Below are 18,096 nucleotides of genomic sequence, written 5' to 3'. Positions count from 1 at the left end.
TTAACATGGTCAGCCCACTAGTACTTCAATCATGGCTTGCTGTCTCTCCCTCTATGGCAGAGTGTCAGAGATCCAGGGAAACTGCATCTGTATTTCCCCTCTGTGATCCACCAAGGGCACACGCTTTTGGTTTTTAACTCCCATGCTTCACCCACATCGGGAGGAGACCCGTGTCTGTCTTATTCCTGATCAGGGATTTTAAGGTCCAGCTAGAGCTCTGCCTTATTCTGTTATAACCCCAGCAAGCCAGACTACTTAAGGTAAGTGCCTATGCTCTCCTTTCTCTCCAGCATGTATGGCTGGTATATTTCCAGCAGCTTAAGTTACCACAGAGCTCCAGCTAAGCAAGCCTGTTTATTCTCAAGGTAGAGAAATCCAAAGAAGACATATTAAGTTAAATGATGGGCTTTACACGCATGCTAAAATATTACCAGAGATCACCCCAACTCCAAGCAACTGCTTTGGGAGGTGTCCATAAATGGGATTTCCTCATGGTTACAAATTCATCCATCGTTCAGTCAGAACAGATCAGCTGTTTCTTTATGAAGCTTAGGCATTCATACAGTTGGCCTTCTCTAATAGGTGATCAGCAGAGAATGACCCTCTCCTCGGGGCATAGCTTCATAAGGCTGCATTTTTGTAAAACCAGAGTTGGGAAATTGCCTTGATATCTCCCGAGGGAACTCCAGGAAAGCTGGTAAACACACGTAGGGTACGTCTACACTACATGCCTCTGACGACAGAGGCATGTAGATTAGGTTACCCAGCATAGGAAAATGATGCGGTGATTTAAATAATCGCTGCTTCATTTATATTTAAATGGCTGCCACGCTGAGCCAATCAGCTCTTTGTCGGCTCAGTGCGGTAGTCTGGACACTCCGCAGTCGACATCAAAGGCATTTGTCGACCTCCCAGGTATGCCTCCTGGGATGAGGTTTACCGGGGAGGTCGACAAATGCCTTTGATATCAACTGCGGAGCGTCCAGACTACCGCACTGAGCCGACAAACAGCCGATTGGCTCAGCGCGGCAGCCATTTAAATTTAAATGAAGCGGCGATTATTGAAATAACCACTTGATTTTCCTATGCCGAGTAGCCTAATCTACATGTCTGTTGTCAGAAGCATGTAGTCTAGACGTACCCATAGAGTGTGTCTACACAGCAAATTATTCCGAAATAACTATGCGAGTGTCTACACAGCCATTCCATTATTTTGAAATAACTTTGAAATAATGGACAGCTTATTCCAACATCCGTAAATCTCATTCTATGAAGAATAACAACTATTCTGAAACAGCTATTTCGAAATAAGGCATGTGTAGACGCTCCACTTCTGCTATTTCGAAATAGAATGGCCCTAGTGAGGGGATAAATTTTTCCTCCTAGGGCTCTAAATCGAGATGGTACGTCTACATTAGGGAAGCCTACCACAGACTAATTTTGAGGTTTCCCTGCAGTATAGACACACTGTTTTGAAATGAGCTATTTCAAGATAAATATTCCGGGATATATTATTCCAAAACAACTGTGCAGTGTAAACATACCCTTAATGTCCCAAAAATCCATCCTTGTCTGGCACAATTTCACTATTGTCTTTTGAATTCCTCCACTGTCACGTCTCCTCCTGAGAGAAGTTAGATATAATCTTGGCCCACAATAATACCTAAACTTAATAGGCTATTACAGGAATTAGCCATATCTGACACACTGAGCATTCCTCACTGTCAACAGCCATGTAATTAACCAGATTTGAATGGCTGTCGATGGAATAAGCTGCCTTTGTTTGTAAAGATTAAATATCTCTTAGTGAGTTTTTATATTTTTGTCTTGTCTTATTCAAACCAATATTGGATTATTTGCTGCATCCTACAGGTGGACCCAGGACTACTCTTTTGCCTCTAATTCTATGGATGAGAGGAATCTAGAAAATGCAGAATTTTAAGGCCTCTTTGGCAGAAATGGCGTAAGTTCTTCCCCAACCAGCAGTCCATTTGCATAGTCAGGTGCCTGGAAGCCTTCAGTGCTGAAATTCTGGTTACATTTGCTGCTTCACTGAGCAGGTCTACTAATCTAGATGTACTGAGGCTTCTTAAATAAATGAACAATGCCTTCAGCTTAATTAATTAAATTTTGTAATTGGGCTGGCTCTTAGCTGCTATACTAGCATGTCACTGATGTTTAATTTATAACTTTCAGTAGAAAGGTGTTTGCGTTCTCTGGGTATTTTTTTTAAAGAGAGTTTACTTCTTTTCCCAGTTTTGGGTAGTTTTGATCCTGCTGGAACCAATAATGTTAACCTGTATCGAATTGCGGGAAAATGACAGCATTTTAAGCCCACAAGTTCCATGCAGACAAAACGCTACTGGTGTTGAAGGAACTCTGTGTGAGTGTGGAGAACATGCATGGAGCTCATTGCTGGTTCAGAGCTTAAATATTGGTGTTTAAAACTGTGTCAACTCTTCAAGGAAACTCCATTTTTAGCCACCATCTGACAATTTGATCGGTACGGGCAGACCGTGAAGCCCTGTTGACCACATGGAATTCTGCATGGATGCACACATCCACCCCTTTGGATCAGGTTTCAAATCGGGGCCACAGAGTGATTGATTAAGCCTGACATCAGCTTGAAATGATTTCACTGCACCTGTGAGTTGTGTTCCAGGAGACCGCACTGGTCTCAGTCAGTTGTGATATGGATATAGCAACTACACGGCCATCCGAGAATTGCATGTCCTGAAAAGAGGAAAAACTTGAATTGCTCTAAGACGTTCTGTCTCTGAGCATGGACTTGATTTTCCAGAGGAGTTTTGTATTTGGTAATCTCTGCTTTTGTATTAGGTCTTTTGAGAGTGTCAGGTATCTGTCACCATCAGGGCTTGTTTGCATGAGGAAACTTACTAGCAAAAATATACTGGTATAATGTGCCTTTACGGTGGAACCAGAATAATGCTCCCTGTCAACATTTATTCAGAAGAAGAGTTCCTTTTTTGGCTTCATTTATACTACAGTTTGGACCTCCCTGGTTCAGCACCCTTGGGACTTGACCAGTGCCAAATGAGGAGTTTGCCGGACCAGAGGAGCTCAGTCCCTATGCTGATGAGACTCTGGGCTCTCCTGGGGTATGTCAGCAGATTGTCAGGCTCCTTTGTCCCTGGGCCACCAGGATCCCAGCTCCACAGCCAGTGAGAGGCTGCTGGGGCTCCGGACTACAGATGGTGCCAGACCAGAGAGGCCCAGACGAGAGAGGTTCAAGCTGTGATTCCAGATTGTTCATATCAAACAATGTAAAATTCTACAGCCGGCTGTGCCTTTATTAAAGAGACGTAGCCCACCTAGTCCACGCTGTGCCAAGCAGAGGCTGCGCTAGTCAATGTGGAATACTGCATGCTCAGATCCATAGCCTCTCAGAGTTGCGGCTTTGTGTTCGAGCTGAGGTTAAGAAGGCTGCAGGATGCGTGTTAAAACCTAGTGGGCTCATACGCCCGTGAACTGCACTTTGGTCCAATCTGCTGTAGCTGCTTTCATGGTATTCAGCAGAATATGAAAGGAGCTAACCCCTAGGAAAATATATTACTTTCTGTACAGAGGACTCTTTAAAGGACTGAGTAGGATGCATTTTTTACAGACACGATATTGTAGCAAATTACCATACAACGTAGATGCAGAAGAACGTACAGAAGTACAAAAGCAGCATGCTCAGCAAGTCTGACTTTCAGGGCTAGGAGGAGTGTATTTCTCAACGCACAGCTCTGCTACAAGGCTGTGGAACTCCAAAGGATACAGCAGCTACAAAGAGGAAATAATCATTTGCAAACACTTTCTCTGCAAGCTGCAATTTAAAGCACCAGAGGGCTTCTTTGTGTAACCAGTGCGATTTTGAAGAAATAGAACTCGAAATTCTGAGTTGTTCCATTGAGTGTGAAGAAATGTTGGTCCTTTTCCATCAGTCGGTGTCAATAGCAGTTGGAACCTGTCTACGTTTTTTTGGAGGGCGGAGGAACGAGAGGGTTTGTAGTTATTATTTTTTATTTAAAAAAAGAGGCCCATTTAGCTGTATTTCTTCATCTGAAGAAGTGGGTGGTGTCCATGTAAGCTCATGATATCATCTACATGTTTTGTTAGTCTTTAAGGTGCCGCAAGACCATTTGTTGTTTAAGTATTGCCCGAAAGGGTGTGGCATGCACTTTTAAAAAAATAATTTTTTACTTCAATTATTTATTAGTTCCTTTGATCCACTTCCACAAAGGGATGAGATGTCCAGGACAGAATCTGATTTTTAAAAGATTATTTTTCTGAAATAGCCCACTCTGTGCTATGTGACACACAACGAAATGAAGCTTTGTGTCGGAGTGTGGTATAAGGTAGTTCAGCAAGTCCAAAAGAAGAAGAAAAAACTGTGGTGGCAGGTTGTTTTCTGTGGCACTTTTGCCTGGGTCAAGAATGAAGGATCAATCCCTATACTGTGTATGATTTTTCGCAAGTAATTATTCTTCAGTTAAACAGGTTCACCATGGCAACTTCTCTACCTAACGCTCTTGGTGTGCTCACCTATTTTTTAAAAACCATACATTAGAATGCAAGTTCAATATATTTTTGAGCCCTAAGGAAGGAGAAATTATGAGCTGAGGAACAAATAATTATCTATGGGATTCAGAGGAAGGTGTCCTTTCCCTACCCCACCCCCTTCTCTGTGTCCTAGAAGGGGTTGGGGGAGAGAATGTTAAAAATAAACTCACTATCTTGTCTCCATGTCCCTTTGCTGAACCCCTGGGACATTACGACAGACTCCTGATCAATCATTCCCCATCCCCCTTGTCATTTCCTAAGACAAACTTTGTTCTCGGCTTCCCAAAGACGAGAACATTCTGCCTTCTGACTGGCAATTAATTTTTCTACTTCTTTCATTCTGACAAATACGTTTCCTTGAGAGAGCTGTACTGAAGGTCAGGAGTATTTCAATGCATACTCCATGTTGCACATTCTTTCTTAAAAAGGAAGGAGCTAAATAGTCTGTTAAGTATTTTCTCTTCTGTTGGGACTTAGACCACTCGTTATTTGAAATATTCTTGGCCTGAATAAAAGTGCTCTTCCGTTTTTTCTAAGAATCCATAAAACTATATTTTGTAGCTCATTTTTTGAATGGTTATTGGTGTATATGTCGGGGGAGAGGGAGCAAAGCATTTTAGCCAGCATGCCAGCTTTCACTTCGACATGTGTCTTATACTCTTCACAAACTTAAGGATTCATATAGAAAAAATAATTTCCTATTTAGGCTCTATGTTGTTTAGGTCTCTTGAGCTAGGCCTGTTCATTGTAAGAGTAAATTCTGCATGAACATTTTTGTCTTGACATACTTCCAAGTGCAAGGTTACAGCTGCATGTTGGCACTAGTAAAGTATGTCTGATTGGAGGAGGACGGAGCAAAAGTTGGGTCATTCCTTGTTGAGGGAAAGACCTACAAGCAAGTGCTTGCTGTATAATCATTTGTATATCCCAATGAACTGGTTATTTGAGTCATTGCAAGCTATAGGAACTCTCCTTATGCATGGAATAAACCTTTCCCAAGATTGGTTGTAGATTGTGGATAATGCATTGGAGGGGTTTAAGTTGTGGACTGTAGGTAAGGACAAGTGGAATTCTGGGAACCCAGACATGAACTACTTCAAGACAGACCCAAAAGAGAAAATAACAGAATTCTACTTGTCATTACCTACAGTCCACAACTTAAACTATTTGTTTTTCCTGTTACATTCTAGCTCGGCTTTCCCCTTGATATTTGTATACCCACTGCCTCTTCTTGTTCCCCCTTCCCATTTTTTCCCTTTTCTCCCCACTGCTCCTCTATTTATTTTAGTTCTGGACATGCAATACTCTGGTCATCTGAAGAAGTGGGAGAAGTGGGCTGTGCCCTTGAAAGCTCATGGTACCATCTACTTTAAAGTGCTACCAGACTATTTGTTGTTTTTTAAGTTTATCCTGTACAGACTAACTCGACTACCTCCTGAAGTTTTTATGCATGGAATGTTTTCTGAGCTGGCTCACAAGGCCCACGTTACATTCACTCAATAAGAGTAGGCAAGGAAAAATGGCGCTTACCTACTTCTCTGTTGGGGAGGATGGAGTTTAGGTTAGTTTACCCACTTTTTTTAACCAATGTACCAGTAAGGATATTAAAAAGCAGGTAATTGGGTAACCGTGCAACCACTGAAAAGTTCAGCAGTTATATACACCTGTAGTGCAGGGCCATTCTGGGTCAAACCAAAGGTCCATCTAACCCAGTATCCTGTCTTCCAACTGTGGCCAATGCCAGATGCCCCAGAGGGTACCCTGGGAGCCAGTGTGCACCAGCCTGACGGCTCAGGAGCTGCCTATGCCTATGTATCAGAGGTAGCAGTGTGGGGTGGCAGTTGGGTCCCCCAGGGCCAGCAGGAGTTGACTTTTAAGCCAGCTCTGAGCACATACCAACTCCTGGGTTCCACTCTGCACCCAGGGAGCTGGCTGTCATCCTGTGCTGCAGGCTCTGGCTCCCCGGGAGCAGGATGGGAGCCTGCATGCAACCGTTCATGGTAACCGATAAGCCCAGACTTACTGGTTAACCATGTAAACGGTCATCCTATTACATCTCTATGTACCTCTGCATTCATGTCCGTCCTGAGGAGCTACTTTCCTTGTAACATAAAAAAGAAATCGTCGAACTGACATCATCAGTATTATTCCTGATGTGATGTACTATTTAGTGTGCCTGAGTTAAGGGTATCGGTCAGGTTCACTTTATGGCTAGACTACGTGGACCCCTCGGGGTTAGCTTTATATTGAATTGTAAAAAAATCATGCATTAGTTAAACATTATCAGCAAGATCCTCAGCAGGTATAAGTGGGCATAGCCACATCCATGTCATGCTGATTGAGAGTTTCTGTGGTTCTAGTCCCATCTGCGGCTAGTTGGCTCCTTGCTGCTTTTAGTTACAGATTGTGCTCCCTTCTCTTTATTATTACCCAGTTTGCATTTTCTCTTAAAGTACATTCTTCGGGCTGGCGACTCCCCCACCTTTTGTAAACATTTGATAGGTATTTCTTATGGTTATTTCATTATTGATTAGCACCAGTTGTTCTTGTGCCCTCTGTCTTCTGTGCATCTCTCTTGTGAAGGGATGCTAAATCAGGAAGCACAAACATTTGGAGCAGTGGTTCTCTAGATCTCAGTATTGCACACTTTAACCGTTCAAGAATAATGAGTCTGATCACAAAACATCATAAAACTGGCTTTAAAATCGTGAGGGTTTTTTTTTTAAAAAGGGTTTGTTGCAGGGGCCGGGTTTACCACTGGAGCCAGCCCATGATCAGATCAATGGCTCCTGTCTCTCCCCTGTCTCTGGCGTTCCTCCCCAGCAGTCATGCCCATGCTGTGGGGACCCACCTTTTCATAGGCAGTGACTCAGCCTCCAGTGGAGTCACTGGTTGAGTCTGGCCCCTACTGGCTAGCACTGTCCAGAGAGCTACTGAGGGTTTCATAGCCTTCTCCAGCAAGACCTTCAGGCTATCTCCCACCCCACTGCATGCCTCATCTCTACCCTCTCTTTACTTCTGGGAGGGGGCGGAAGTGAAGATTAGACCACTCTACAGCAATGGTAGGCGAGACAGAGCCCTCCCGCTCCACCGGGCACCAACCCACAGCCATAGAAAAGGCAATAACACAAGCACCTTGAATTGCTTCCAGCCTGCCTCCCTGAGCCACTTCCTACCCTTCACCTCCTTCCACAGTGCTTCTATGGCATCCGCCTCCATGCACTCTCAAGGCAGAGCTACCCTGCCCCCTTCTGAGTGTTCTCCCTCCCTTTGAAGCGCCTCCTGTATCTGCAGGTGCAATGGGGCCAAGTCATCAGGGCCCAGAACAGCTCCTTAACCCTTTCTGTCCCAGTGTGGGATCTGTATACCCCATCGCAAGGCTCGTTGTGTTTACTCTGCATTTTAAATTTTTATTGTACATTCAGGTCACATTTTCAGGCTTGTCTATGAAACCAGGAAAGCCTGACACTTTTTTTTATTATTATTTTTTGATTGAAACCTCAGAGTCTTACCTCATCCCATGGCAACTGGAACCAGAGTTTTAAAATAACACCAGCTATCACAAGGATTAACACCAATTAGCTCTGGCCATTTTAACACCAGATAACCCCATTCCACAAGAACAGTCTTTGAGTTGCAACAGCTACACAGATGATTCTCTCTTGCTTTGTCGTCATTTCTTGCATGCCGTGCGGATGTTCATTTGCCACTAATACAGTCAGGAAAAGAGTTGCAGCACCCAGAAGTTTGGCATTACATGTAAAACATGCTTTTGTGTCCCTGGCAACAACAAAGGTAGAGTGAGTAGATAATAAAGCTAAACTAGTATTTTCCAGTCAAAAATCTGCCAAACTTTTGGCAAGTGGCATAATCTTCGTTCCGGTATCTCCGAAAGCAGCTAAGTAATTGATGTTACATGAAGGAGTTCTTACTTTCTGCCAGTCCCTACCATTGTTAAAACTATGCATAAGTCCAATAGACGTAGCAACTGTATCTAAGGAGTGGGCTTCTCTTTAGTCATTCATGAAAATGTTTCACATTTGATATTGTACAATCAAATGGAAGCAATGCAAAGCAAATTTCAAGTGGATGAAATAGATGATCAAACTCTTGCCAGAGAATGTTGTGAAGACCAGGACTTTAACAGGGTTCAAAAAAGAACTAGATACATTCATGGAGGTTATGTCCATCGATGGCTCTGAGCCAGGATGGGGAGGAAAGCTGTCCCTAGCCTCTGGTTTGTCAGAGGCTGGGAATGGATGATAGGAGAGGGATCTCATGATGATTCCCTGTTCCGTTCCCTCCCTCTGGGGTATCTGGCATTGGCCACTGTTGGAAGACAGGATACTGGGCTAGATGGACCTTTGGTTTGACCCAGAATGGCCATTCCTATGTTTTTAAACTGGCGTCAGATTTTATTTGCCCTCAGCAATTCATATGTCCATTCGAATGTCTTTTTGTGGTTTATGTTTAGCTAGCTGCAAATAAGAATAACGACCTAAGCTTTATTTGTGTGTATAGTACAGCTGTAATAGTAATTCAGTTATATGCTGTCAATCATATTAAAGGAAGTTACTTGACTCCTAAAGCTGTGAGTTGGAATTTTAGGTTTTCCCATTGATTCCGCATTATCTGTTTGTTTCTCCTTTGCTCCATGCGGTGTAGTAATTAATTCAAAATTGCTATGTTGGAAGATAAATTTTCTCTGCTCTCCTGTTGACAATGATTGAAGCTGCTCTGACGAGGGAAATAAAAATGAACGCTAGCCTAGGGCATGTGCTAAAAAAAATCAAGTAAAGAATTACAGGGTTTAGGTGCTTGGGGTCCAGTTGTGCCTTTGAGCAAATTAGCCATGCTGAGGTCAGTCATCCTCTCTGTGTGACTACAGTCTGACAAACCTATGGGAAAAATTCTGGAGTTGCTCTTCTGGGAGTGGGAATGAAGAGAGCCATAGGGAATAGGAAGGCTCTTGCAAGATCAGGATAAACTCAAAGGCGGTGATAAGGAATCTGGGAGAGGCTGTGGGGGCTATCGCCTCAGCCCGTCTATCGCCTCAGCCCGTCTAGCAAAAGTGCAGCAGCATCATGTGGCCTGCTCAGAGAAATCCCCAGCAATTTCCTACGTTTCATTTTTATGGGACTCTTCCCCCAGTAGCAGTGCTGTGTGAGTGTGATCCCAGAGGAAAGTCCCTCCACCTTCTCCTACCCCTGCATGGAGAGCCACAATCTCACTCTTTGTGCTTGTGTTGAAAGAGAAACATCTTGCTTCCCTCTGATGTGAACACAGATGTTTAGGGCCTTACCAAATTCACTGCTATGAAAAACATAGAGGCTACGTCTAGACTGGCATGATTTTCCGCAAATGCTTTTAATGGAAAAGTTTTTCCGTTAAAAGCATTTGTGGAAAAGAGCGTCTAGATTGGCACGGATACTCTTGCACAAAAGCACTTTTTGCGGAAAAGCGTCCGTGCCAATCTAGACGCGGTTTTGCGCAAGAAAGCCCCGATCGCCATTTTCGCCATTGGGGCTTTTTTTCGCAAAACGGTTCTCAGTTGTCCACACTGGCCCTCTTGCGCAAAAGCATTTGTGCAAGAGGGATTTTTCCTGAATGGGAGAGTCATTGTATTTGCAGAAGAACACTGACAATCTTACATTGAATTTGCGCAAGAACACTGACGATCTAAAGTGGCCAGTGTAGACAGCTGGCAAGTGTTTTCTGCAGAAGCAGACGCTTTTGTGGAAAAACTTGCCAGTCTAGACGCAGCCAGACTGTTTTGATAGTCTAGACACAGGTTAGATAGACATCTGTCAGGGATGGTGTAGACGGAGCTTGGTCCGCCTTGAGGGCGGGGGGCTGGACCGATGACCTCTCGAGGTCCCTTTCAGTCCTATGATTCTATGATTCTATGCTGTGTGTTGTAGCCATATTTCACAGGAGGAGACAAGCATTTCTCAAATTTGGGGGCTCTGGACCACAAGGGGTGGCAAGTTTATTGGAAGAGGGTTGTGCTATTGCCACCCTTACTTCTGTGCTGCCTTCAGAGCTGGGCAGCCGCAGAGTAGCAGCTGTTGGCCTGGCACTCCGCTCTGGAGGCAGCGCCCTGCCAGCAGCAACACAGAAGTAAAGGTGGTGATGACATACCATGCCACCCTTACTTCTGTGTTGCTGCTTTCAGAGGTGGGTGGCTGCTGAGTGAAGGCCCAGTGCTGCAGGCAGCAGCGCAGAAGTAAGGGAGGAAATACCACATCATCCATCTTTATTTCTACATTGCTGCTGCTGGTAGCTGTGCCTTCAGTGCGGCCCAGCTCCAAAGGCAGTGCCACTGCCAACAGGAACACGGAAGTCAGGGCAGCAGTACCGCAAGCCCCTTACAATAACATTGCAAAGACCCCACCACTCATTTTTGGGTCAGAACCCTTATCTTTACAACACTGTGAAATTTCAGATTTAAGTAGCTGAAATCATAACTTTTTAAAGAATTGCATGACCATGAAATGGATCAAAATGGAGCATGATTTTGGTAGGGCTCTGCAGATGGGCTGGGCCTAATTAATGATGGAAAGCCAAGTAGGAAGAGGCTGGATGGTTTGGTAAAGAAAGTTAGGAGCAGACAAACCTATGGGAAAAATTCTGGAGTTGCTCTTCTGGGAGTGGGAATGAAGAGAGCCATAGGGAATAGGAAGGCTCTTGCAAGATGAGGATAAACTCAAAGGCGGTGATGATAAGGAATCTGGGAGGGGTTGTGGGGGCTGTGAAGTAGGGTGAAGCTTGTCTGTGTGTCCTAAGGTCCTTTGACTGGCACTCAGGCATTGGTAAGAACATAAGAACGGCCATACTGGGTCAGACCAAAGGTCCATCTAGCCCAGTAGCCTGTCTGCCAACAGTGGCCAGCACCAGGTGCCCCAGAAAGGGTGGACTGAAGACAATGATTAAGTGATTTGTCTCCTGCCATCCTTCTCCAGCCTCTGACAAACAGAGGTCAGGGACACCATTTCTATCCCCTGGCTAATAGCCTTTTATGGACCTAACCTCCATGAAATTATCTAGCTTCTCTTTAAACTCTGTTATAGTCCTAACCTTCACAGCCTCTTCTGGCAAGGAGTTCCACAGGTTGACTACACGCTGTGTGAAGAACTTTCTTTTATTAGTTTTAAACCTGCTACCCATGAACTTCATTTGGTGTCTTCTAGTTCTTCTATTATGGGAACTAATAAATAACTTTTCTTTATTTGCCCTCTCCACACCACTCATGATTTTATGTACCTCTATCATATTGCCCCTCAGTCTCCTCTTTTCTAAACTGAAAAGTCCCAGTCATTTTAACCTCTGTTCATATGGGACCCGTTCCAAACCCCTAATCATTTTAGTTGCCCTTTTCTGAACCCTTTCCAAGGCCAAAATATCTTTTTTGAGGTGAGGAGACCACATCTGTAAGGTGGCGTGAAGCCTCTGAAAAGGAGATTTGGGCTATAGGAAGCTGTAAGAAAGTGGTATATGGACCACTGGGCTCTGTGTGGAGGATGGCCGACCGGATGGTGGAACCAGGCGTTAGTTGCGTTGGGCTCTGTTACCTCAGAAGCGGGGGAGGGGACTAACTCTGGCCTGGATGGAGGGCTGGGTTTTGAGAAAAAGCAGGTGACTGCATGGATGGAGCAGCCATCAGCAAGGAGTGCTAACAGAACAGAGAGCCTCCTTGGCCAAGCCAAGTGTAGGGGTAAACTGAGGCAGTCCATGGTATCTTGCTGAGAACTGAGTACTCAAATCTATTCTTTTATACCTGTGGAAACCCAGGGCACATGATGCAGGAATGCCGCCGCAAGAAACAGGCCAAACTTTGTGGCCTTTTTGTGGCGGTGAAGAGGTGTGCCAGCAGTGAGCTGACTTTTCCTCACGCTCCCCCTGTGCTGTCAGATTAATGGACTCCTTAAATACATGGGAGGAAAAATAATCAAGGGAAATGTTATAAAGTCACTGGGACAATCAGCACTGACTGCAAAATCCCACCGGGCCCCTCATTGTGATTGCACAAATGAAAATGCGCAGTGGATTGGGCTCAGTATTCTCAGAGCCATCCTTACCCATGTGCAGAACATGCAGTTACATAGGGCACCGGAAAATTTGGGGCACCACGGGGTCCTCATGTTTGCACCCCTGCTTCTCCCTATCCCTGCTCTGCGGCTCTGCTTTCTCGGGAGAGGATCTAGTTAATGTAAAAGTGAAAAAGCCTGCCAGACCTATTAGTGAAATATTGAACCTGTGAAAGAGCCATTCAAGTGATAATGAAGCCATTTAATAGGCATTCACCAACCCCAGGTATATCCTGTCCATTTCTGAATCTACTGTGTGAGTCTACAGGACCTTAGTTTAAAAATAGCTTTAAGTGTATTTAGTGTGTTGCTGAAGATTATAAAATCACATCTCTAAAAATACATCCTCTCTCCCCCTGGCTGCCTATGGGCACAAAGGAACCACTTTAATAGCCTGTGTCAGGCCCCAGAAATCCTAAGGATGACCCTAGGTATTGGAATATCTCAGTATGGAGAAGAGAAATCATAAAATCATTTGGCATATATCATTGTTATGACTAAAAAAATCTTTAAAAAACCAGTGGTCCTGTTGGCCATCTGAAGAAGTGGGTTGTGCCCAGGAAAGCTCATGATGCTATCTATATTTTTCGTTAGTCTCCAATGGCTACAGGACCATTTGTTGGGGTTTAAGATTTTTTAAGTTACAAACGAACACGGCTACCCCTCTGAGAGTGTCACTACTAGTTTACATTACAGCACTAACACCCTGAAGCCCTAATCCGCGCCCTGTTATGCTAGATACTGAAACGTTCATTTATTCTGCTCATCCCAATTCCAGCAGATTTTGGACCAAGTCCTATATCTTCTAGGGATCGCCTCAGCTGCTTCCCCTCCTGAGTCTAAGCTCCCTCATGGCCTGTATTTTCAGCAGGGTACCTGCCTTCTTCATTGTGCAGGTTGGATGGTAAATGAACCCTTGTTGTGCAGGGAGTTCAGTAGGATTCTTGTGTCATTGATGGCAGGCTTTGGAGTGTGTGTCGTGTCTGCGGCATGGCACCCACATGTTAATTCTGATCCTCAATCACTGTTGAATGGCTTGTGTTATTCAATAAGTGCTATCCAGACCACAAATCAGGGCTCTCTAGAAACAGTAATATTTGATCAAGTAAAAATTGTATTGCAATGCACATGTGCAAGGGGGCAGTGTTACTACTACACGAGCAACCTTAACTTTGTCGTGGCCTTACTTTCGAGTGCTTCCCTTTGCAGCTTTAGTATTTTTAATGGCTAATTTTGTATATGGATATTGCTTATAAAAGAAGGACTTTAGGGACCTGGTAGCCACTTTGTTCATGTATTCTTGTCATAACAGTTTCATCCCATTTAAATCATGGCCTGCCTTGGCACTTTCAGGGAAAAAGGCTTCCTGTTTCTAATTGATCGGAAGGTGTAGCTTTACAGCTAAACCAGGAAATCCCTTTTGGGTCAAGTTGTGACGCAGAGGGCATGCCCACAGAGGGGACCAGAGGTTATTGGGAAACCTAATGAGGGAGTTTATCATGTTAGCTTGCTGCTAGAGAAGGACACGCAAGGGCAACCCTCTTTTATGGGTTAGGGTTTTTTATTCTGTCTATGCACTTGCAAGGTGCAGTATTGCTTGCATGGTGCTGTTGCTTGCTGCCAGTGTATTGCTTAGAGTAGTGTTTCTCAACCAGTGGTACGAGTACCGTTAGGGATACTTAGAGAAGTCTGGAGGTTACGTCAACACAACTGACATTTGGAGAAAACTGAATTTTTGTTTTATGGTTTACAGCGCTTTATTATTTTTTGTACTTTTTACACCCAAAAATTTCATCTACAATTAAGTTGTTTAAACAAATGTGTTGCAAAGGTAGAAAAAAAATTGTGTGTCTGAAAACTGTAGGTACTGGGGGTACTTATAATTTTTTTTTTTGAAAAAGGATACTTTATATAAAAGAAAAAAAGGTTGAGAAACACTGGTTTAGAGCACCCCGCTCCAAGTTGACTAATGTAGCTATCACCTTTCACCTGGCTTCCTGCTATATCATCTTGCTTTCACAATTAGTATCTAGCAAACCAGGTCTTAAGTCTTCTCAGATGAGAGCATCCCAGCTCGCAAAACACATTAATGACACCAGGGCACCAGACTAGATGTAAAACATTACTTAATTGTCCAACAGACAATGTTGAGACTTAAAAAAAAAAAAAAGCATTGAAAATAGACTTTGTGTGGTAGTAATTCATGAATATGAAAATGCCTGTTAAATGTGGTATGCCTAACACAGGCTTCCTCTCCAATTACATGTCTGGCAATATAAAGTATATGAGCAAATTATATTTTCATATTTTTCTCGAGGCATGTTTGTTTAATCTTGCTCACAATTGAACTGCAAGGTCTGCTCTCTGCATATGTCACTTGTATGTGTTAATGTATTCTGTGCATATATTTAGATAATACAAGCAAAAAGTTTTTCATCCATTGAATGGCTAAAATGGATCCTGATTTTAAAAAAAATGTACAAAAATGCAAACTGATGTTGTGACTTTGTCCAATCATCTCATGCCTAAGAAATCCTTGTGCATATGGAATGCCTGATAGGCTAAATGGACTTTTGCTAGGATTTGTATTCCACTCACAGTGGATTAACATTTGTGTAGGTTTTTCCAAAAGGATGGATCATCAGCTTCTATCTTGGAAGGGATGTGCAATAATGGATTTTTAAGTTGTGATACTTATCCTACTAAGCGAGGTGATACTCGCCAAGAACCAAACCTAGACTGTGCTGTGACTTGAGTAGAATTAACTTGTGGGAAGAAATTCCAAACTTACAGGAGAGAGAAGAAACACTTGATAGCTTGTTTTTTTTTAAAATCATGTGTATGTGCTAAATTATAGGGATATGAATATTCATAGGATGATGATACCCATCTGATAAATTGCATGCGTGTGTGTGTGTGTACGCACACACCTGTAGGAGTGCATGAAAATCAGTTAACTTGTACCAATGAATAGCCAAACCCATACACTATGAACTCAGTGTTGAAAAATGGCAGTGAAAACTGTAAGCTGCCTCTTTTACATATAATGAAGACAAAAATGTCCCTGAAACTTACAGAAATTCTGGAACTTTATAATGTGTTTATTGTCCTCCTTATTGAAGATTAGCCTGAAATGGAAAGTGAATTCAAACTCTCTCTAGGGGAAGGAGACATTGCTACAAATGTAAGGGCTGATTTTTATTATTTACTAAGACAGAATATTAGGATACATGAGTGTTTCTTTTTTTTTTAACTGAGATGCTGGGCTGTCAGTGGTGAAATATTACTGCTAGAGGGTTTTTTTTTTTTTTTTTTTTTTTTTTTCCTTTTTCTTTTTATAAGCTGTGGTAAGAGGCATGGCTTCCTTTCTCGGCACTTCAGCCGCAGATGCTATCAGCTAAACCATCTGTGGTGACAGATTTGTGTTCTATCACTGAGAGGCCAAGCGAAGCTGGTAAAGCCTCCTACTACAGGATATAAGTAGCTTCTGTGAAGGCACGGACGGATTACTGTTCCTCTGGTGGGAGTGGTGTGTTATGGAGGCTGGTGATAGTTCTCAATAATAGCTTAACTAAAACACCAACTGCAGGCCTGGATTTTTCCTTGTGTGAGGAGTGAGATTTGTCCTATGCTGAATATGCCACGTTGTCTGCCCACACACCTCATCAGAAAATACAGCCCCCGAAAACAATCACTTTTTCTCTTCAAGACAGTGGGGCCAGAGTGTGAGGTTTTTTTTCCTGTCTTGTGTTTTCTCCCTGGCCTGCAGACTGCCCATCGCTTTCCTCACACACCACCCTGACCTGCAAATTCCTCTCTGCAAGGCTTGACGAGGGAGCGAATAGCACTATGGGGGAAGCTGGTCTCTCCATCTCCCACGTGTCTGTGGAAGCAGGAGGATTTGGGCTTGGATCTGATTGGGGAGGTACATTATGGGCTGTGCTCTAAATTTCCATTTATCACAGATACAGGGTCTTCGCCAGGATTTGCCATGTTCACAGGGGAGGATTTTCAAGCTTTGTACCGTGCTGCTGACGTGAAGCCCCAGCTCAGGGCTCTATGAACACCTTTTGATCAGTGTGAAGTCTGAAATAACACCTCCACCCATCATGCCCACGCATGGAAAACTGACGAAGGCGATGAAATGAAAAGCACAGAAATGAGCATGCCAAAAGAGTACACTGAAGATCTGTAGTGCCAGCAGTTCCTTGCAGCATGGCATGCAAGTTCTTGCAGGATTTAGTACGTTAAATAAAAATTTAGAGAGCCTTATGGAGCCACAAGTAAGAATTCCTTTGGTGTGTTTGTTTTTTCCTTGCAATCACGTGCATTTCTTCCCACAGCATTTTTGTTTTCAACTGACAATGAGATGAAAGTGGAAAATGGACTTTACCCCAGGAAAAGGAAATGGAAAAGAAGAAAATGGGCCTTTACACAGAAGAGTCTGAGAGCAGTTATTCTGCCCATGGCTGTTCTCTGTGACCTGAGGAACTTTTTGCAAGAGGAAGTTGTGAAGGCCAACACTATAACAGGGTCCAAAAAAGGACTAGATATGGAAGATAGGTCCTGCAATGGCTATTAACCAGGATGGGTAGGAATGGGGTCCCTCACCTCTGTCAGAAGCTGGGAATGGGTGATGAGATTAATTGTTTATTGATTTTTCTGCCCATTCCTTCTGGCACTTGGCATTGGTCACTGCCAGAAGGCAGGATACTGGGATAGTTGGGCCTTTGATCTGACACAGCGTGGCCATCCTTGTGTTCTTTTGATTTTCTTTTTTTCCAGATCCTATTTGGTGAATTCATGTCAATTCAGGAATAGTTTTGGTCAACACTAAACTACATTTTTCTTTTGTTATATAAACGACATGCCTCAAAAATATCTCTCATTACACTAGAGAACAAAAGTTGTTGCGAGGAACATTTTTATAGGCTTGATCTTGCACCACTGATCTTGTGCTAGGTTTTGAGCTCTGTACATGAAACAGAAGAGAATTCATTTGGCTATCGGGAGAAGCATGAGCCTGTGACCTTTTGACAGTGATAAATCTTATAAATGTAAATTTCATGCTGGAAAGAACTACTTTATTTCCAAAGGGATAGCAAACACCAGCTTGTCTGTATGAATTTGCAAAATGCTGCTTTAAAATTTTCAAAGTAAAACCCCACCTATAAATTATAATGCAGACCCAGTGCAGAAAGTTTCAAACGGATGCTCACATGAGATTTTTCCTATTTTGCCTTAGAAAGGCCAACAAGGCTAAACATCACCCACAGTGAATTTCAAGGGAAGAATCATAGTTTCTCCTGTGCTATATCCATTCACTTTGTGACCTAGTATTTTTCACAGGAATGGAGAGATACCATGAGACATCTTTATATATACAGCCATGCAAGAGAGTCACACTTCTCCTGAGTGACAAATTATGAGGCAAATAAACTGC

At 43.3% G+C, this 18,096-nt stretch overlaps 1 protein-coding gene across 1 annotated transcript in view; it reads left to right on the top strand.

Moving 5' to 3' along the window:
• The window catches only part of TAFA1 (TAFA chemokine like family member 1), a 403,741-nt gene that overhangs the window by 87,440 nt on the left and 298,205 nt on the right, over positions 1–18,096 (top strand). The gene's annotated exons all lie outside the window — the stretch shown is intronic.

The sequence above is a fragment of the Pelodiscus sinensis genome, chromosome 11, assembly GCF_052426305.1.
Source record: "Pelodiscus sinensis isolate ZL-2025 chromosome 11, ASM5242630v1, whole genome shotgun sequence".
In the NCBI taxonomy this organism is placed as follows: Eukaryota; Metazoa; Chordata; order Testudines; family Trionychidae; genus Pelodiscus; species Pelodiscus sinensis.
The sequence above is the reverse complement of the archived record's forward strand: the minus strand, read 5'-3'. Positions and strand labels throughout refer to the sequence as shown.